Source organism: Triturus cristatus, chromosome 2_1 (genome assembly GCF_964204655.1).
Source record: "Triturus cristatus chromosome 2_1, aTriCri1.1, whole genome shotgun sequence".
NCBI classification, from domain to species: domain Eukaryota; kingdom Metazoa; phylum Chordata; class Amphibia; order Caudata; family Salamandridae; genus Triturus; species Triturus cristatus.
In genome coordinates, this window is record NC_140581.1 from 470,527,112 (window position 1) to 470,549,789 (window position 22,678).

Here is a 22,678-nt window from a genome sequence, read left to right on the forward strand (position 1 = left end):
GCTCCACTTGATAGTTGGTTGCTTCAAGAGCATCAAGATGGCATCAAGATACAGGATGAGTTTCACTTCATCTCATCACCTCTCAATCCAGTGTTTTTTCTATTTATTTATTTTTTTAAACTTTTTTCAGTTTTTCACAAGACTAAAACATCGCATGTAAGCATGTACACAAAGCAAGGACTCTAGATATAGCTGTACATCAATAGTTCCAGGTGAAGTAGCATGCATTTATGAATTTGTGAGCATATTTCAATACAAGTATGAGACAATATCCACAACCCCCTTATAGAACATAGCCGTGAATATAGCAGACAACAATTGCAAGTCAGAAGCTGTGCATGCATGGTTCAGCTAAGAATTGAAGCATCAGTGGTTGGGCACGTCTGCGGGTTAGATAATAATGGAATGCTTGGCAACATTGGAGGTGTATGGCGGAGAGAGGAGCTTCAGACAAAATGACCAATGCGGTAGCCAATTGTAGTATGTATGTCCGGCGTGGGACAAAGCTTAGTCTGTGCTAGGCGACACATGATCAACCGGATTCGCCCCAGGATGTGTGAGCAAGTAACTTGTGAGGGGGCTCCATATATCTCTAGGTCCTGATGCCCGCGGCAATAATTCAGCATAATGAGACAGTTGTTCTTGACAATACAGCAGATCAGACATCCAATCCTTGAACTTGGGTGGCCTACCTCTGCCCCAGCGGCAAGCAACCCTTCTCTTTGCCATTAATAGGCCTGGGGAGACATATTTACGTTGTGGCTTAGGGATGTGTTTGGTGTATCCCAGCAAGGCAAAGAGAGGGGTTTTGTCAATAGTTGGTGCCGTCATCTGTTCTATGGCTGCCAAGCTTGTCCCCAGTAATCATGTACCCCAGGGCAGTCCCAGGCCAAATGCATAAAATCCGCACCCGGGCTCCAGCATGTCACAACGGTCTGAATCCCTGAGTTTAACCGACACAGCTTGGCAGGGGTATAATATAGGCGATGGAGGAATTTGTAGTGCGTAATTCGTAGCCTTCTGCTAGCCGAGATTTGTTCGATCTGTAGGCAACAGTTTGACCATTGGTTGTCTGACATTGTATAACCAAGTTCTAAACCCCAGTGCATACGTGCAGGGCATGATGATCTTATCCGCTGATTGTGGATAGTGTGATGTAGCATGGAGACCAGTCGCTTCGGGGAGGTGGCGCTCAACATCCGATGTAGAGGAGTGAGGCAGGGGGTGTTCCTGCAGGAACTCCGGAGTGTTTGAGCGTACTATCTGCCGAAGCCGCACATAAAGAAAGATATCTAGGGGGGTTGGCTGATGCCCTCAGAAAAAGAGGTCAGAGGTACGAAGTTTACCAGCCTGGTACAGATCACCCCATGTACTGACATGAAGGCGTTCCGCAAGTCTTCTGAAAGCGGTCTCTTGCAGCAGTGGCATGTTGGGGTGGTACATGAGGGAGTGAAGGGGAATATAGCATGGAGCCGTGCATGATAGTATTTATGCGATGCCAGGCCGTGATCGTGCATGTGAGTGTAGTGGAGTCTTTGTCCCGTGGGTTTGCAGCCATGTGATGGGCACCTTCAATGGGTATTGGGTCGGCCAACCAGTGTTCTGCCGCTACTTGTGGCATGTATGGGGGGAGATGTACCCAATAATAAGCATAGTGAGCTTGTGAATTTAGATAGTATAATTCAGAATCGGGGATGTCGAAGCCTCCTTGTGCATAAGGTCTTGTGAGTGTTCCATTGCAACCATGGTTGTTTGCCCCCCCATACCAATCAAATCATTTCAGTTTGTAGCGTTCAAAAGAAATAACCCCCTGAATGATAGGGAATGTTTAAAAATAAATAAAGTAATTGTGGGAGAACAACCATTTTAATGAGGGATGATCGCTCCGCCAGGGGCAATGGTAATACTATACAACGGGTGACGCAGTCCTTGATGCGCTCGATTGTTCCATAATTAAGATGCATCATTTTGTCTGTCTTGTGAAATGCGAATCCCTAAGTATCTCAGATCAGTGTCACACCATTCTAGCAGGAAGTCTAGGGGGAACTTTTGAGTAGATGTGGTGAGAGGGAAAAGGTTTGATTTCTGCCAATTAATATGTACTCCCGATAACTGGCCAAATACTATGAATTCTCGTAAAATGGGATTCAGATTCTCCTGTGGGTGTCGGATGTATAAGGTAATATCGTCTGCATAAAGAGGCAGAAGAATCTGTCTTAAATTACATCGGAGTGCCCTGTTTTGATGGTGCTGCCGAAGTTTTGCCGCTAAGGGTTCTACCGCTAGGGCAAAGAGTAGGCGCGAAAGTGGGCAGCCCTGTCTTGTGTCTCTGGTAATTTCGAAGGGCGGGGAGATGTGTCCATTAATGAGAACTCTGGCCATAGGTTGGTAGTAGAGGAGTTGTATCCGTGACAGAAATTACTACAAATATATAGTCCCATTCGACTGAGTCGAATGCTTTAGTGGCATCGAGGAATACCGCGGCCAAAGGAGAGTTCTGGTGCTACATTGTGTAGGACTGTGAAGAGGGTCCTCAAATTATGGGTGATAGCTCTGCCAGGTATAAAACCTGATTGATCGGGAAGGACCAACTTATCCATAAGAAGACTGAGCCTATTAGCTATAAGTTAGGCCAGGATTTTAGTGTCACAATTAATCAGGGATAAGGGTCTAAATGAGTCACAATTGGTTGTGGATTTTCCTGGCTTGAGTAGGGATGTTATTAGTGCTTCCCTCATAGAGGGGGGGAGAGTCCTATATTCCAGTGATGCTTCATAAACTTCGCGCAGTATGGGAGCTAGTTGTTCTATATATGTCTTGTAAAACTCAATCGTTATGCCATCCATTCCCGCGACTTTCCCTGACCGTGTCCATTATAGCCTTGCGTGCCTCATCTAATTCGAAAGGGGTGCATACGAATTCTCGCTGGGCATCACCCAGCCAACCTAATGCCACGTCGCCAAGGTACTCTTCGAGGTCAAGTGTACCAGTTCTAGTGGAAGTGTTAATCGAAGAATAATGCTCAAGATATTAGGAATGTCTGCTGTGTCGCGATTGTATGTTCGAGGCATATGAGCTGCAGATCACACACGAAGGATAAGATCGCCATCTGGTGTTGGGCTCGGATGATTGCAGGTTGTTGTAGTCTTCGGAAGAAGTCTTTGGTCACGAGATTGGTGACTCCTCCCCTGGACAACAGTGCGCATGGGCATCCACTCCATCCTCAGATTGTTTTTTTCCGCCATTGGGTTCGGATGAACTTTTCTCCGCTCCAGCAGGAAACTTATAGCAATCACTACAACTCTCATAATTTCAAAACTCGACGTCGAAAACCATATCGGACCGACTCTGGACGCGGCTGATGGAAAGGACACCTTTTAAAAAATGCCCCTAATGTGGAGCAAAGTTCCCTCATAGCGATCACCACGAGGTCTGTAATTTGTGCCTTTCACCAGACCACAACAAATCCAGCTGTCCAGCCTGCGCCGCATTCCGTTCGAAGAAAACCATCCGGGACCGAAGAGCTCGACGCCATATCATGGCCAAGCCGGTTCCGGAACCAGAAGACATCTTTGCACAGGACGTCCCTGACGATGACTCCGAAGATCTCCAGATCGTGTCCGAGGCCGACGATTCAGATCCGGGGCAGCCTGTGAGTACCAGCCCCCCTACCCCAACACCACCCAAAAAGACATTGGTCAAGATTCTGCCAGCAGGGCCCAGTCGCGATCCAAAAACATCCTCTGAAGCCCCGCCCTCGGGCCCAGCTCCGAAGAAAAGTAAGCCTGCCGGTGGCTCGGGCTCGAGCAAACCTCATGTCATTGTGCCTATAATACCTTCGGCACCAAAGCAGGCTTCGAGACCGAAATCTCCATCGGGCCCGAAACGTCACTCGGTACCGACATCTTCACCGGCACCGAAACGTTCTTCGGCGCTGAGGTCTCCACCGACACCAAAAGGCTCGTCGGCACCGAAAGGTTCTTCGGAACCGAAAAATCCACCGGCACCCAAAACACCTTCGGTGCCAAAACACGCCCATAAAGAACCAAAAAAGTCTGCGCCAAAGCCGCCTTCGGACACTGAGGAACTCTTTCGGCCTGATCCTAAGCAAAAACAGATTTACATAAATCCGAAAACTGGACATGTCACAGCGGTGCCCTACAAGAAAAGGAAGCTGGACTCAACACCTCCTCCAACACCTCCAAAGAAGAAAGACTGTGCCACTTCACCCATACGTCCTTCCTCTCCTACATTACCTCCTATTCCATCCCCCCCAACCCCCACCGCCTTCACCTCTACCATCTCCTTCTCACACACCACCTCCACAGGATGATGATTTTGGGGGAGGGGGAGACCCACCCGGACACAGCACCAGTAGATGACTGGACTTACCCTATGCCTGATGTGCCTGACCCCGCTCCATACCCCTCAAAACCCTCCCCTCCTGATGACCATTTAGGATTCGGTCAGCTTATTAACAGAGCAGCATCGTTTCATAGTCACCATGCACACCGACACTCCTGAGGAGGATTTTCTACTCGACACTTTTGAGCAGTCCCAGAAAACAGTACACATTCTACCCATGATTAAGGGAGTGATACAGCATGCCACTGAGGTTTTTAAAGACCCTGTCGGGGCCAGGGTTCTCAACCCCAGAATAGAAAAAAAATACAGACCGGCGCCACAAGATCCTGCGTACATCAAGGCGCAACTCCCCCTAGACTCACTAGTCGTATCAAATGCCATAAAACGGGCGAACTCCCAAACAACCGGAGACACGCCACCCCCAGACAAGGAGACTAAACTCCTGGAGGCTTCCTTCAAAAGGGTTGCCTCTCAAGCGGCTAACCACTGGCGTATCGCAAATACACAAGCCCTATTGGCTCCTTATGATAGAGCCCATTATGATCAACTAGAGGATCTCTTGCAACACCTGCCTGAACCTTTCAAAACACAGGCCACTGACCTCATACAAGAGGGCAAACTAATATCCAATGCCTCCATTAAATGTGCATTAGATGCAGCGGACACCGCCTCTAGGGCAGTCAACACAAGCGTATTGCTTAGACGCCACGCATGGCTGCGCATCTCCGGATTCAAGCCGGAAGTACAAACCTCCATTCTTGCTCAACCCTTTAATCAGGAGCAACTATTCGGCCCTGCAGTAGACACTGCCCTAGAAAAAATGAAGAAAGATAATGAAACTGCCAAATCTATGGGAGCATTGCAGTCTACTCAACCCAGAGGCTCCTTTCGTCGCTCCTTTTATAGAGGAGCTTCCAAAAATGTGGGAACAGACCACTCTTCCACCTTCAAAGCATCAGGTCAAACATCCCCTAACAGAGGATATTTTAGAGGAGGATATCGGGGAAACAATAATAAAGGCCGAGGACGGGGCAACAACAACAACACTCGCACCTCTACAGCCACCAAACAGTGACTTGCCACCACTCCCCCCAGACCATTCCACTCCGGTCAGGGGCAGACTTCAACAGTTCCTACCTGTCTGGAATACCATCACTACAGACAGGTGGGTAAGACAAATTATCCAATCTGGCTACTGCCTCGAACTCCTAATCCCGCCCCCAAACATACCACCCAGACACCGTCCCATGACGTTTCACCACCTCACGCTCCTCAAACAAGAAATTCAGTCTTTGCTTCAGAAAAACGCAATAGAACCTGTTCCACTACAACATCAGGGCACAGGAGTATATTCCCTATACTTCCTCATTCCCAAAAAGGACAAAACCTTAAGACCCATACTGGACCTCAGACTACTGAACCAGTACATACAATCGGATCATTTCCACATGATCACTCTCCAACAGGTCCTTCCATTACTTCAACAAGGAGACTTCCTTGCCACATTAGACCTAAAGGACGCAGATTTTCACATCCCTAGGCATCCCGCTCACAGGAAGTATCTCCGATTCGTGGTAGACGGTCAGCATTATCAGTTTACAGTTCTCCCATTCGGAGTAACAACTGCACCAAGGGTGTTCACCAAGTGCTTGGCAGTTGTGGCAGCATATCTCAGGAGACAACAAATCCATGTCTTCCCCTATCTGGACGACTGGCTCATAAAGGCGAATACTCTAGACAAATGCATTCACCACACCCACCGCACTATTCAAACCCTGCACAACTTGGGATTTACCATCAACTATCCCAAATCTCAACTACAACCCTCCCAAGTACAACAATACCTGGGAGCCACCATAGACACAGCCAAAGCCGTAGCTTATCCCAGCATAGCCAGGATAGCCAACATACAAAGTCTGATCAAAACATTTCAAACACAACACACTCTCCCCGCAAGAGTGTTCATGCAACTCTTAGGCATGATGGCGTCATGCATCTCCATAGTACCCTACGCACGCCTTCAAATGCGTCCCTTACAGGAATGTCTAGCACAACCGTGGAATCAGGCCCACGGACAACTTACCGATCTGGTGTTGGTGGACAGCCGCTCACTTCGCTCACTGAAGTGGTGGAACACCATCAACCTGTCCAAAGGGCGGCCGTTCTTGGAGCCCCTTCCACAAGTTGTGCTGACCACCGACGCATCTCTCACGGGGTGGGGAGCCCACCTCCTTCAACACACCACTCAGGGACGGTGGACCATTCAACAAAAACAGTTCCACATCAATCACCTAGAACTTCTAGCGGTGTTCCTAGCACTGAAATCCTTCCAAGTGCATCTACAAAACAAAACTGTCCTCATCCGCACGGACAACATGACCACAATGTATTACATACAGAAACAAGGAGGGACACATTCTCTACAACTGTCCCAACTGGCGCAACAAATTTGGAGATGGGCAATTCCCCGAAACATCTACCTGCTAGCAGAACACCTCCCAGGGGTTCAGAACCAGGTGGCCGACCTTTTAAGTCGCCACACACAGCAGATACACGAATGGGAACTACACCCCAAAGTCTTACTCCCATTCTTCCAAAAGTGGGGACAACCAGACATAGACCTGTTCGCCACACCAGAAAACGCAAAATGCCCAACCTTCGCCGCCAGGTTCCCACACCCACGGTCAAAGGGCAATGCAATATGGATGAACTGGTCAGGCAGATTTGCGTACGCTGTTCCGCCTCTCCCTCTCATTCCATTTGTGGTACGCAAACTGAAACAGTCGCTGACACTCATCCTAGTGGCTCCCACTTGGGCACGTCAACCCTGGTTCACCACACTTTTGGAACTATCGCTAGTTCCACATCAAAAACTGCATCTCTCCCCGGATCTCTTAACCCAGAACCATGGAGAAATCAGACACCCAGATCCTCAAACACTGAACTTGACAATCTGGCTCCTGAAGTCTTAGAGTTCGGTTACCTCAACCTTCCTCCAGACTGTATGAATATCATTAAAGAAGCCAGGAGACCTACTACTAGGGCATGCTATGCTGCAAAAAGGAAACGATTTGCCATTTACTGCGCTAACAATGACATACAACCACTGGATGCTTCCATCCAAAACATCATTTGCTATTAATTGCACTTGCAAAGATGCAATTTAGCGTATTCCTCTATACGCCTACATCTAGCGGCATTAGCAGCCTATTTGCAAAATAGACAACACCTGTCCCTCTTTAAGGTACCAGCCATTAAAGCATTTATGGAGGGTCTTAAAACAATCATTCCTCCAAGGTTACTACCTTCCCCAGTGTGGAACCTTAATATTGTTCTAACAAGGCTCATGGGTCCACCATTTGAACCAATGCACAAATGCGAACTGCAGTTCATAACATGGAAAGTGGCTTTCCTCATCGCAATCACGTCCCTGCGAAGAGTAAGTGAAATACAAGCCTTAACTCTCGAAGAACCCTTCCTACAACTACATCGGAACAAAGTGGTTCTTAGGACGAATCCAAAATTCCTCCCTAAAGTCATTTCCCCTTTCCATCTAAACCAGTCAGTGGAACTGCCAGTCTTCTTCCCTAATCCAGACTCAGTAGCCGAGAGGGCACTTCATACCTAAGATGTTAAAAGAGCCTTGCTCTATTACATCGACAGAACCAAACCCTTTCGGAAAACCAAGCAACTGTTTGTTGCTTTCGCTCCACGACACAAAGGCAACCCTATTTCCAAATCGGGTATCGCCAGATGGATAGTCAAATGTATCCAAATAGGCTACCAAAAAGCTAAACGTACTCTTAACGTTCCCCCTAGGGCGCACTCCACGCGTAAAATAGGGGCCTCTATGGCGTACTTGGGGAACATCCCCTTAGAAGACATTTGCAAAGCAGCCACATGGTCTACTACACACACCTTCACTAAGCATTACTGTGTTGATGTGCAATCCAAACAACAAGCTTCAGTAGGCCAAGCTGTCCTAAAAACTCTATTCCAAACTGCTGCAACCGATACAGGTGACCACCGCTAGGGGAGACACTGCTATATAGTCTATCCTTAGTGTGTGATCTGCAGCTCATATGCCTCGAACGGAATATGCTACTTACCTGTATGCATCTGTTCTTGGCATGTAGAGCTGCAGAGCCACACACGCCCACCCGCCTCCCCGGGACCTGTATCTGTTCCAGCATTGTCTTAATTAGACACTACACATGGACATCCTTTTTCTTTACTTCTTACACACTCCATTTCCCATCATGGCGAAAAACAATCTGAGGATGGAGTGGATGCCCATGCGCACTGTTGTCCAGGGGAGGAGTCACCAATCTCGTGACCAAAGACTTCTTCCGAAGACAACAACAACCTGCAATCATCCGAGCCCAACACCAGATGGCGATCTTATCCTTAGTGTGTGGCTCTGCAGCTCTACATGCCAAGAACAGATGCATACTGGTAAGTAGCATATTCCTTCCAGGACGTAATTGGAGAAACGGGGCTTACGTATAGTCTCGGCGAGCGCTTTTCCAGGGAGCTCTCCCTCCCCATATCTTCTAGCTATCCAGTATTTGCCCCTGAATTTTACTTCACGATTGGCCGTGTCTGTGTAGTCCGAGAGTGTCGCAAAATCTCCTCAGGGTCTCTCCATTTGGGCCAGTAGAAAGTTGTGTCTCTAATGTTTTCAGCTCCAGCTCTAACTTCCGCAGTGTGGTTTGTATATCCCTAAGCACCCCCACACTCTTGCATATGCGAATACCGCGTATGGTGATGTTAAAGGCCTCCCAAAAGGTTCCCACGTCCTCCACCGACCCCTTGTTTCTGTTAAAAAGAAGTCCTGTATTTCCTCTCCCAGTTCAGCATGGAATACCGTGTCTAAAAGTGCGGAGGGTTGCAAACGCCAGCTGCAGCGTGGAGTGCCATAGCCTGGCGAGGTCAGTGTTAACAGAACTGGAGAGTGATCAGAGTATGTGCGCGCCAGATGCACGACGCTCGTTATGGAAGGACCAAGGCCTCGTGAAGTGAACAAGTAATCCAGGCGTGCCCATGATGCAGCCTGTGTAGTGAAATGCGTACCCTCATGCGCGTGAGGGTTTGTGTACCGCCATGTATCTATAAGGGAGCTTGCTTTAATTATGCCCTGTGCGGCCGCACAGGATCTTGTGTAGTGATGTGGGACTGGGTTGGACCGATCAATAGTAGGGTCGTGTACCGCATTAAAATCACCTCCCCATACGTGGGTGGAGCCCATCCCCACGATCTTGCCCCAGAGAGTGGTGAAAAAGTCCGGGGTGTCTGCATTGGGGCCATAGCAGCAAGCCAAGGTGATGGAGTCCATGTCTAATCTCCCCCACGCTAGGCAATACCTCCCATCAGGGTCGCTGAGCACTCCCGCCAGTGTAAAGGATGTGCACTTTTTAATGATAATGGCCATGCCCCTCGCATAGGATGAGTAGGAAGAGAAAATTCTGTGGTCGGACCATTTCTGTGCAACAGTGTTACTATGCCTTGGGTTGCAGTGTGTCTCTTGTAGCATTGCTATGTTAATGTGGTATCTATCTAGGTAGGCTATTATCTGAAGCTTTTTTCGTGGATCTCACAACCCACGAACATTCCATCTAATGATCAGTTTCCCAACAGAAGCCGTGTCAGCCATGAGGCCGTAGAGTACATGAAATGCGGTTCAATAGTTGCTCAATGCGTATGACTGTAAATAAGGAGCTGTTGACCAGTTCGTCCTGCTCTGTTGCGAACATGCCATATCTGAAAGAAAAAACCTCCCCCTTGCCCGCCCCCTCCCACTGAAGCAGCCCCAACTTGCCAGTAGTACAGCCCCTCCCTACCTCCCAACAACACAACATTAATACAAAACGTGCTGCAAAAAGGATGCAGCGGAGCACATTGGGGGATTGCCCGTGAGGGGGATCCCCTAGGTGCCAGCACGAGAACCTCTCGCCATCAGGGACCATGATGGATGTAGAACTGATACCAGAGAGGGCAGAGGGTGCCTGGCGCTTCTGTGTAGTGAAGTCCCATAATGGAATCCAGTAATGTCATATAGATCAAATTGGGGTTTCGGAGGATGCATGTAGCAAGCGCAATTTACCAGACATTCAGACAACAGCGATTGGTCAGCATTCAGTGTAAGGCAGAGTCCGCAGTCGGAGAGGCGGAGCGTTGTGAAGTAGTAGGCGAATCATGGTTATGGTTGGTGTGTTTCAGCTGTTTTAGAAATGCATCCACCTGCTGTGGTTTAGTAAAGAAGCGCTGCGTGCCTTGGTGAGTAATTCGAAGGCGTGCTGGATATAGTAATGCATAGTCTATTTGGGCCTGTCGTGATTTATTTTTTGCGGGTGTAAATTTTCGTCTCTTCTTGCACCGTCGCCGTAAAATTGGGATATATGGAAAATGTGATACCTTCAAAGGTCAATTGTTTGAGTCTTGCCACTCGGAGTGCGATGTCCCGGTCCCTGTAAATTAGGAGCCTTGCAATGATAGGCTGAGGTGTGCTTCCTGGCGGCGGGCGGGGGCCCAGAGTGCGGTGCGTGCGCTCAACGATAAACGAGAAGGATTCTGAGCCTATGGACGATAATAATTTTTCAATGTACTCCTCCATTTTTCAACGTTGGTAGTTTCTGGAATGCCCAGGACGCGGATGTTATTGCGCCTACTTCTCGGTACCAAATCATCGTTTTTGGCAGCAATGAGTTTTAACAGTTTGTTCTTTTGTGCGACTTGTGCTGTGACCTGCGAAGCGGTGTCCTCCGTCTCCGAAATGCGGTACTCCACCTCTTTCATGCGGTCCTCATGACCCTCGAGACAATGGCTTCCATTCATGTTTTTTTTTTTTTTGAAACATTTTTTTGTTTTCAAGACAACAATGCAATACAAACCCCTCCACCCCCACCGTCGAAAGGAGTGTTACATTTATCAGTGTCGCCAAATGTCCAGGAGCTTAATCCTCCTTCCCAGGTGGTCCCTCCCCCCCTCCCACCCCATGTCAGTGTGCCCCCCTCTGCCGTCTCCACTCCTGATGTACCCTTCCCCGACAATGAATCATGTACGGGTGCTCAACCGTCCCTAGGAAACCCAGGCTTCCCACACATCCCGCTACTTCTAAAACGTCCAGCACTCACCATTGCTCCTCCTCTACTCCCCACCCACCGCGTCCTCCTGCCTGTAAGATGTGCTCCCCGCTTCCCCCGCGCCAGACATCTGCCCCTGAAGTTCCACCACCAGCGCCTCCCACGCTCGGGCCGTCGCCAGGGCCTTCTCATCTTCCCTCCGGAGGGCCAACTGCAACCGGAGCGCACCCTCCGCTCCAGCCCATCTCGCAAACGCCACCCTCCACCGCAAGAAACTAGGCCCAGCCCGGGATTTCCAATGCATAGTCAGTTCCCTCTTGGCCATAATCAACCCTAAATCGTAGAACTTACTGGTAACCTTCGTCCGTCGGGTGTGGGGAAACCAAAGTAACAAGCAAGCCCCCATTTCCGGAGCAATAGAACGGTCTGTCACCTGATTCAGGCAATCCACAACATCTGCCCAATAGTCACCCAACTGCACGCAGGACCAAAACATATGGTGGAAATCAGCCCCCTCTCCCCCACACCGCGGGCACTGTGAGTGAGCACCCCCAAAATATTGCAATATCTTGACCGGTGTCAGATAAGCCCTGTGCAGCGTAAAAAACTGAACCAACTGAAACCGGGCATTCCGCGTTCCCTTCCAGGCCCTCCGCACCAGCGTGGACCACGTGGTCTCGGGGATCAATTTCCCAAGGTCCGCTTCCCACTTACCCCTCAACACGGTCAGGGGTTGCAGGCCTTCTGTCGACAGCCTGCGGTAGAGGCAAGTAATGGCCTTGGCCGTCCCCGCCGCCATCACTACATATTGGCAACCCGCGGCGACTGGCGGCTCCAAGAGCCCCATTGTCCAATGCCTCTGGAGGCTCGCGATAAGGGCCGCGTGGAGTAAATAGTTCCCCCGCGGCAGTCCATAAGAGTCCTGCAAGTCCTGGAAGGGCAACAGCACCCCGTCCCTAAATAAATCGCCTACCACCTGCACGCCCAGCTCCTCCCAAACTGCCAGTCCAGACCAATCGCCCCCATGCGGGAGCGCCGTACACATTCCCAAAGGGATCTCCGGGGCATAGGGGTGAGCCACGGCGGTCCTCCTCTGGCACCTGTTCCAGCACAACCGGAGGGTACGCTCCTCCAGAGTAAGCTGGGCAAGGTCCAACCGCTGTTGAAGGACTATAAAGGCGAGCACATGCCGCGGGATTAACCTACCCTGTGAGCCGTCCGGACCTCTATACTCCCTGGCCACCGCCTGCGTGAGCCATTGAAGCTGGGCCGCCAGGTAGTAACATTCAAAGTCCGGGGCTGCCAGTCCCCCCCTCCGCTCTCGGCTGCCGCAATGTGGTCAACGCCACCCGCCGCCTTCCCGAGCCCCAAATGAAGCTCGTAGATAGTGCTCGAAGCCGCGCGAAAATCGATGCAGGTACCCATATGGGCAGGGTGCAAAAGAAGTAGAGGAGGCGTGGCAACGCCACCATCTTCAACAGCGCTACTCTCCCAGCGCACGAAAGCGGGAGCGTGCTCCAGAAACCCATACTACCACGCAAACCACGAATGGCTCTGCCAATATTCCCCTCCAGCAAATCAGGCTGGGTGTGATAAATATTAACCCCCAAATATCGCAGGCAGCTCCCTTCCCATCGGAGCACTCCCAGCGACTGGGGGGCCTGTCCACCCGGTAACAGCGGAAACAAGCATGTCTTGCCCCAGTTGACCTTGAGCCCAGACAGGCGACCAAAGGCCTCCAACAAGGCGACTGCCCCCCAGAGCGCGCCATCCGTCTCCGCTAAGAACATCAGCAGATCATCTGCATACAGGGACATATAGTGGGTCTCCCCCCTCAGTTGTACTTCTACATAGGAGCACCCCAGCCGGGCATGCGCCGCCAACGGTTCAATGGCTAGGGCAAACAACAACGGGGAGAGCGAGCAGCCCTGCCTCGTCCCTCTCCGCACGTGGTAAGGGGCCGATATAGTTGCCCCCGTCCGCACCCGGGCCGTTGCGTCGTTATAGAGCAAGGCGGTCCAGCGCACAAAGCCATCCCCCAGGCCAAATGCCCTCAACACGCGATATAAATAGGGCCACTCCACACTGTCGAAGGCCTTTTCTATATCAACCGACAGCGCGCAGGCCTCCGGGTACGTGTCCCGGTCCATCTCCATCACCCTCAGTAAACGTCGAATGGAGGTGGCCGTGTTATGCAGAGGGATAAAGCCCACCTGGTCTGGGTGAATCAGGGCGGTCATGTGTGTCAACAGGCGGGACGCCAATATTTTGCTCAGGATTTTATAATCCACTGTCCGCATGGAGAGCGGACGGTACGCCGCGCGAGCGCCGGCCTCCCCTCCAGGTTTCAACAGGGGCACCACAATTGCCTCCCGAGCGGAGGTAGGTAAGCGCCCAACCCGCCACGCCTCGCTGTAGAGGACCTGCAACTGCGGCACCAGCACATCCGGGTAAGCCGCATAAAACTCTACGGGCAAGCCATCGGCCCAGGGGTCTTTCGCCGGGCCATATGTTTAATCGCAGCGCGAATCTCGCCCGGTGATATGGCACCCCCCAGGTCCTTCCTGGTCTCTGGGTCCAGCCGGGGCAGTCGAGCCGCCACTAAAAATTCGTCCAGGCCGTCTGGTTCCCCCGGCATGGTGCTATCGTACAGTCCTGTATAATAGCTAGCAAACTGCTTATTTATCCCCGTCTGGGAGTAGACCGAGGCCCCCCCCGCCTCGACCAGAGAAAGTATCGGGGTACCGCGGGCCGTCTGGGTCGCCAACCATGCCAGGAGGGATCCCACCTTATCTCTTTCCTCATGCGCCCGGGTGAGATGGCATCCATTCATGTTGACATACCATCTACTTTACTGCTATGGTGGCGAAGCCTTGCCTAACCTGTTGGAGAATAGTTTTCATGTCTTCAGACTGCGTGGTGGACAGATCTTGGGCAGGCCCCCCCCCCAAAGCCGTATCTTGCTCGTCTTGCTCCGTGCAAGGCTTCCCTATTGTGTGTCTCGACTAATATCGTTGGCGCGGTGCTTGGAAAGGCGGCAAAATCGCCTGTCGCGCTCGCTAGAGAAATAAAGGGGGGAAGAGCAAGCGATTATGGCACCGTGAGTCTACTGTGCCCTTCCTTCAAAGTCCATGCATCTAAGGGGCCTAGTGTTTCACGGCGGTAACTGTGGGCAGAGCGCAGCGTATAGTGGACTACTGAGTATCACACTCCAGCGTACATTGGGCGCTTCACATACATGGAGTGCGTGTACACTTAGCTGCAGTTGAAGATAATGGTCGTCATCATCAGCAGGCCCAGGAAACACCAGTGTTGGTAACTTGATTCTCCCTAGTGCTATCCTGGTAAGGTTCTGTCAATATAACATGGGGAGGGAGCGCCCGTGGGAGAACTTTAACGTTAGGCCACTCTCCGTCCCAGAAGAAAATGCCCAAACAGTGCCATATGTAGTTGCGTGATGGCAGATATTGCCTGCTGCTGCGTCCGTAAAGATGGGGCGGAGAAAGTCCTGCCAGCGTCTCTTGCGCGACGTGCCACTTGCCGCTCATGCGTTCCGTTGAGTCAGCGTGGCGAGCCTCGCAGATTTTCTGTCATGCGGCGTTGGAAACCGCCAGATTCCTCTTCGGTAAACCAGCTGCCAGTTGCGTCCCTGCCCGCTCAGTCGCAGGGCGTCTCGCTCCACATCAGAAGGCCCAGTCGACTCTTGTGGAACCACGACCACTCATGCCTGCGTTCGCCGGTCCGCTGCTCCATGCCTCCCAGCCTGCCAGCACGGTGAGGGGAATGGGATCGGCAGCAGCAGTCGGACAGCAGCTAGCAAGTCGGAACTTTGACAGAAGCATCAGCTGAGTGTAGGCTCTGGATGGATGCGATCTTGGCCGTTACGGATGCCAATGAGACTGATAAATGATGGATCTTGGCGTCGGGCTGCAGGAGCCTCATGGTAGTGCAGCCATAATGCGTGTGCGCTACCTAGCGCCCCCCTCTCAATCCAGTGTTGCATCCTTGTTAGGTTTAATCTGGTAGATTGGTTTGGGATGAACCTGTTTTGATGTGCATGTATCAGGTACAGTATTACTTTTATTAATCTATTTTCAAAGATTTTTGCTAGGGGTTTAGGAGCCTATATGAGCAATACTTGCCCGCCAACTTCCCCTCCTTGTGGATCACAACTGTAGCTTTCCTGAGATCATGAAGTAATTTGCCAGTTTCTTTATTTTCATTAAACATGTCTAGCACGTGTGTCCAGTAGTGAGGTAAATTTCTTAAACAGTTCACCCGACAGGCCATTGAGGCTCAGCATCTTGTCTGCTTGCAACTTCTTGATTGCATCTTTCAGTTCCTCTAGGGTTATCGGAGCAGTCGAGATCTGCAGCCCTATCTTACATTAATTTTGGGCTTGTAATCCGCTGTAGTATGTCCAGTGAGATGGGGGAGGGGGGTGTAAACATGCTCTTTATTATACATGTTCTCATAATCCCTCACAAAGGTTTGGGCCCTATCTTCCTCTCGTATTTCCTCTCCCTCGTGGGATTTGTTAAGGGTGAGCCAGAATGTTTAGGATGTTGTCCAAATGGTTCAGATAGTTCTGCTGGCTGAATCCACTGAGCCTGTTCCAGTGTTGCATATCTATTCCGATGCAACGGTATAGTTGTTAATGAATCTTTGGGTATCAGCGTCTGCTCCTAATTATTTCCTTCCATGTAATCCATAGGTCACTGACAATTTTGTAACAGGCTGACTATGGGTGGCTAAGAAGCTAATCTTCTATTATTTTGAGTGTTAATGGGGTCAGTAGTATTCAGTTATGACTGTTTGTACAAAGTTGAGGCAGCACCTGCTGTACCATTGCTGGAAGTATGAACCGAGCCAGCCATGTCCACTGCTGCTAAGCTTCTGACCTTTGTATGGAGCTCTCTCAGTTAGTACAAGCCTCTGTGCAAGATTGACTGCTTGGTAGAGCTTGAGCAGCATCCGGTATATTGTTTGCTTGCTTATAGTTTCACCTTGATGTTGGGATTGTGACTTTGTGCTCTGAGCAGGGAGGCATTTTGTGGCAGATTAGATTTCCATGTTTTTATTGGCAATGAATTCCCTCTACTGTGCTAGATTTCGTGTGGAAAAGACACCTTCTGCCTCTCCCCACAGAAGGTTTACCAGTTGAACCTCTGGCCTTGGGTCCAACCTCTAACCCTTGCTCCTCTTCCGGGGGTACATCTTCATGCCTCCAGCTGTCATTCATTATAAAAAGGGGTCCAGTTTATGTCCTGTACTAGTTTGATGTACTGGTGATTCAGCTGTTACTTTTTAGGGCTGCTGTTATTAATTGTCGCAATTATAAATGGTTATCAGTGGCTATATCCTAGGGAAAAAATGAAGGGATGACTGTGAATCTCATAGAATACAAAAGGGCCCAGCTGAAGGATATGCAGATATTCAGTTTTAGGCACCTTTTTGCAAAAGCAGATATCTTGAAATCCTTTGAGCAAAAGCACAAATCATTAGAATTTTCGGCATAATGGCTATTGAACTAGGCTTAATTTTAAAACGTTTTAGGCAATTTTATAATATGATGTACTCGTGAAGAGTTAACATCAGAAGATAGTATAAAACCCATATCTAGTAAACACATCTCGACCATGGAATCACAATCTTTAGAGATACTATTTACTGTGGATGAGGTGAAGTACGTAATACAAAATTTGGTGGTGGGGTTGGGGGTTTACCAGGCCAGCTCCTCGATGAAATGCGGATGCAAAAACTTACAAAAGGTGTTGGCTAGACCATTATCTACCGTGATGCCAAAACTGGTTTAGAATAAGCAACACAGCTAAATATCGAGGAGAGACACCGCCAAACATATTATCATTGCGTTAACCATGTTCGATGCTGTTAGTGGACTGGGGTAAAGATTAGGTATCATTCTCCTCAATGCGTAAGTCTTTCAACAGGGTCGTTTGGGCCTATATATGGGATATATTGAGATATAAGCAGGTTTTTTTTAGTAGAGTTGTGAGTGGAGGGCAACCTGCGTCAATTCCCTCTGTAGTTCCTTTTGTGAAGGTCCATGTTTGTGAGCCCAAGCCTCTCACTCCACACGATGCCGCGTCTCCAGTAACCACTAAGCACCGTCTGGTGATGCATCGGGCACAGGCCCACGAGCACCCTTTTTGACATGGTGTTGGTAAAAGCATCACCAAGCTGTACTTGGGGATCTTTTTACCACTGTTGCCATACAGTATTTGCAGGATGAACGTTTGCCGCCGTATATCTTTTATTTGTTTTTTGTTACCTATAATACCTCCCGTTTCTCCCTGTCCGTAGAGAAGAGGTATTCCCGCTGTAAATCTTAGCTTTTAACAGCAGATAATGTGTTATTGTAAATAATGCTTTAAAGTTGGTGGTCAAGTGGAACGCACAAGCTGCCAAGAATATCTGACCGCCACTCAGCAACACTAGGGAAAATCCAGCTATTGATTTCAGGCTTCCTCAGGATTCCGTTGAGCACAATAGTTCATGGTGTCACTGCACGTGCTGCAAAACAACGCCAGCTAACCCCCTGGTTTGCCGCGGTCATGTGATTTCTTAGTTGTTTCTACGCATGAGTCATACATGCTCAGTTCAGTTTATTACAGGTACCGCTTCCAAGTGATATTCTAAACACGACACTTAGCGTCGTCATTGTTTATAGACGATAAAATAAAAATGTTTTTTAATGTACATCGCTAATTCCAAGGGTCAGTCAGGAATAAAAGGTCTGCTTAATTGCATTTGTTCGTTTGCTTTTTGTTGCTTTAGTTTACCATTTCATTTACTTTGTGTTATGAGTGATCGTTTTCATTTTAAGCAATTGTCAACATGAGAATGATGAACGTTGACTCGACCCCGTTGGAGTCCAATTTCTATCTCGCCCTGTTTTTTTCAGCTTTTTTATCCTATCGAATATAAAACGGCTAACCACAAATAATAAACGTGACACCACAGGATTTTGTTGTTGTTGCAAAAACTCGTATTGTGTAGCAAGAACATCAAGCATGTTTAACGCTCCATAAAGAGTAAAAAGGAAAGGTGTTAAAAATTTGTGTTTTATAAATTATAGCTATGCTACTGAATGTTTACAGTAATTTGGCTATTAGGCCCTCGCATACTGAATAAGTAAAAATTAAACCATTAGAGAAGTACCTTGAGCTCAAAGATGTTTACAAGAGCTGAAAGCAAATAACCCACTCTAACAAAAACTCCACACAACACACGCCACATTACTCACCTCTAAGATCTTTATGCTACTCCACTCTATCCCACGCTGCGCTCCTCCACGCTGTGCCCCTCCGTGCCATTGCACAACACCCTGCGCCTCTCCACCCTGCGCCTCTCCACCCTGCGCCTCTCCACTCTACACCACTAACTTTCAGCCATGCTGAACAGCAGCCACGCTGGTGTACAACATGGCAAAGCCAATAGCTCTTGTATAGGCAAAACTTATTGGCTTTGGCAGCACGTGTTTTTTCTCGTGTCTGAGCTGTCCTAATAAGCACAGAAGCCTCATCTGCAGGAGGTTCAATGCCTAATGGAATCCAGATGCAGCCTAATTAGTCAGTCTGCAGCCAAGGAAGGTCCCAAGTCTCCCTCGTGGCTGGAAGGATGAGGGTGGGCATGGAAACCAGAGCGTGGGCTGAACACTGTCTGCAGCCTATTTAGGGTCGAGCCTGCAAGAGCATGCACTAGCGCATGCTTCTCACTTGCAAGACACTTGTTAATAAAAAGGTCTTGGATCCTGCCTGTTGCTTACCATTTGTTTGCTTGTGTAGCACTTTTCTTTACAGCCTTGTAATTCAACCAGGCAGGCCTAACATTTCTGTTGCTTTCTGTGGAGCAGGGACCAATCACTGATTGATTCAACTTGATCAGTGCCTATTCGCTGCTCCCTATGTGATTGAGGTACTATTTTGTACTGTTCAACTTTTAGTTCCCTGCAAACAGATCGTGTGTGACTGAATGAAACGCACCCAGCATGACAAAAAATTGCTGAATTTTTTTCTATAGTTTTTCTTATATTTTGCTAAGTCTTCTTCTTTTTTCACTCTGCATTCATTGTTATTTTGACTCTTTGATACTGATGGAATGCTTCTAACTGTAGATTCCTCAACTCTTTAATATCCCCACGTCCCATATTTGATCTGGATTTTTTTAATGCAGTTGCTCCAGCTCAGCTACAGATATTGCCATCTTACTCCGCAACAGCCTCTCACCGCCTCTGAAAATGATAGCAAGGTTCTTCATAGAGGCGCTGTCCCTGCACACATGGCTGTCCCTTTTACTCTGATCTGGAGATCCACTCCCAACTTCGTTTGTTTTTTGCAGGTAGTAACATTTCCAAATAAGTCGAGGTGCTAGGAGACTGTCTCTGCAAAGACCACGGGCTTTAATCTATGCTGCAAGTGCAGGAAGCATATGTTGGTCACAAACCTACCAGTTGCCTAGATGTCTGCCTGTAGTGTCTGGACCAATCCTTGGGATAAGTCTAGGTCTTTTTTAAGTACAAGATGGCCAAGTGGGGCTCATCACCTTCTCCCAAGTGCGGTGCAGGTGAGATGCATCACAGCTGACACTCCAAAGACTCAACACTGTAGGCATCACATGACTTAGAGCACATTTCGAGGCTGGTCCCAAAGTGCCCAGAATTTCACAGGCCATTGTCTACTCTCCAACAGAGTCCTTCAAGGAAGACATGCTGGACATTTTCAAAGTGAGGCCAACTCCATCTTCTGATCCAATGGAATGCCTTCTGATCCCATGGAGCTATGGGGCCACCTTTCGCACCTCCACTGGTAGAGCCTCCCTTATTTCAACGGACTTCATTGGGCCTCCTTCCAGGTATCTGATCCCGCTGGCCCATGTCTCCACTGTGACCCCGTAGGCCACATCTGGCTTGATCACTTAGATGCTGACCCATACTCAAGTGGCCATCACTTTGGAACCACTGCAGATGCTTGCTTCTGCTCCAGAGCGAACGTTGGCTCATACCAGGCCCATGTCTTGCTATGCAATAATTAGGATGCAACCTCCAACGTTGGATGATTGCCAACCTCTTCCTCAATGCCAATACAACCAGAGGCTGGAAACCCTATTTTGCCCTTATTTAGACACTCTTCAAGGGCACCAGAATGGTCCATAGGATGAGGAGGATGAGGCTTGCATCATGCTTTCCCCTCATTATATTGATGCTGGACTATACCTGGATTTACAAGAAACAATGTCCTAGAAACTTTTGAAGCCATATATGAATCTCTTCCAGGGCTCCTCAGTAAGATGAGTGCCTCTTGCGGAGCGGCAGAAGTATTAGACCTCCAACTATTGACTATAGAAACAGAAATGTAGGAGTTTGGATCTGCTATCACAGGGCCACATTAAAGGGCAGTAGGGCTCAAACAGACACCCAAATGACGTTATGGTCTAAGCCATGTTTGGCCTCCCTAGTTACTTGACCAGTAGCTATGCTTCATAGACCAACCTATGGAGACCAGTCCTTCGGACTCGAAACCCAGCCCTTGAGAACTTGGTCTTCAAAGCTGCTACAAGTAAGGTCATCCATAATGCTTTTCCTTCTGCACTGTCTGACAGGGAAACAAAACGCTTTGTTTCATTTGGCAAAATAATATTTTCTTATGTTAGATTGGCACATAGGTCCCTGAACGCGGTCTGTCGTCGTCTGGCAGGATAAAAACATGCCCTTTCGTACATGGCCAACGCGATCTTGCCAGCCATCCCTCACAATTTCAGAATTGCCCTTGCCCAAACAGTCCATAGCATACAGAATACATCAAAATGTGATGAGAGCTGGCCTTAATTTGAGTGACTGTGTATATGGTGCCCTTGGCACCAGTGTCGGTAGGAGGCCTTATGACCAGGTATGTGCAAAGGATTTCTCCCATGACCTGCAGGTATCCCTTATGTACGAGCCTTGTGATGGCCCCAAACTTGTTGAGAACATGGTTGACTGCCCTGGAGCATTTAAGACCTCTGCATTACAGCCTAGTCTTCATTATTCTCACAGGCTTGTCATTTCAACCAACAGTTCAGTTTCCACAGCTTATCTAAAAGAGACTATTAGTTCTAGGTTCCTTACCTTAAAATTACCCCCGGGTGTCGGACTGGATCAGGAGAATTTTTCTTCAACAGTACCTCTGCGTGTCGGTAGGTGGCGTCGGTCGACTCCGCTTTCTTTGTTGGCGTCTTGATTGCTGGAATGACATTACGGTATCGACTTAGATGCCGCCCCTGCGTGCGGACGTCAGTTCTTTCTTTTTCTGCACCAGCCAGTACGGATCCGGAGAGAGTGGTACCCTTAGTCATTTTTTGATAGTTTTTCAATTTCTTTTTTTTTTGTCGTTCGACTCCTGGTGCAAGGGATTTGACATCGTCGGACCAGCTTCAAACCTTGTGGCTCCTGTCACAAGTTGATGTCGGTCACGTACTCTCATCTTGTGGGCCTCTGGTGTTTGGAGCGCAAGTATGACCCGAAGTTATGCCTGCGACTGCTGGGCCATGAACCCGAAGTTTTTGCGGGAGTGGTCCCAAAAGCTTCTTAAGGCCTGGCAGTCAGGTCTGCGCCGTTCGAGGTCCCGGTAGGGAGGGAGGTCGCGGGACCGGTCGCGGAGTCACCACCATCACTCCTCTTCAAAGTCTTCGGGTAAGTCAAAGCACCGTCGCCCTTTGCCTTCTCCCAGTCTGTCGGCTGACAGAACGTGGGGTGTGGAAGGTAGTCCTCTGGCTCCGCCCGCAGAGCCTGTTGGGTCGACTCCGAGCCTCCCTCCCTTCCTGGGAGCTGGGATGACCCCTGCCCAACTTCGTAGCTTTTACAAAGCCCTCCACTCCATCTTTGGGCAGCCCGACTCCGCCGGTGCGCCTCCAGGCCCTGCAGACTTGGCTTGGGGTTTTAGGCCTTTGATGCTAGCGGCTTTGGCTCCGGCGCCGCAGGGCTCCCAGGGATCCAGGCCTGGATCCGGATCGGGGCCGGTCAACCTTGCAACACCTATTACGCCGCCAAATCAATTGGCAACACCTCTGCCCCCTCCGACGCCAGTTGTATCCCCCAGCCGACGTCGACCCCGGCCTCTACCTCGACATGGACACGAAGTCAGACCAGTGTCGACCGACACCGGTACCGGCATCAAACAGTACTTTTGTACCTCTGCTCTATCCTGGCGCTCCTTATCGCTCTGAATGGCAGC

General features: G+C 49.4%; 1 protein-coding gene across 2 annotated transcripts in view; it reads left to right on the forward strand.

The window, feature by feature from the left end:
• CERT1 (ceramide transporter 1) overlaps nt 1-22,678 on the forward strand; it is a 944,792-nt gene that overhangs the window by 449,004 nt on the left and 473,110 nt on the right. The window lies entirely within an intron of this gene.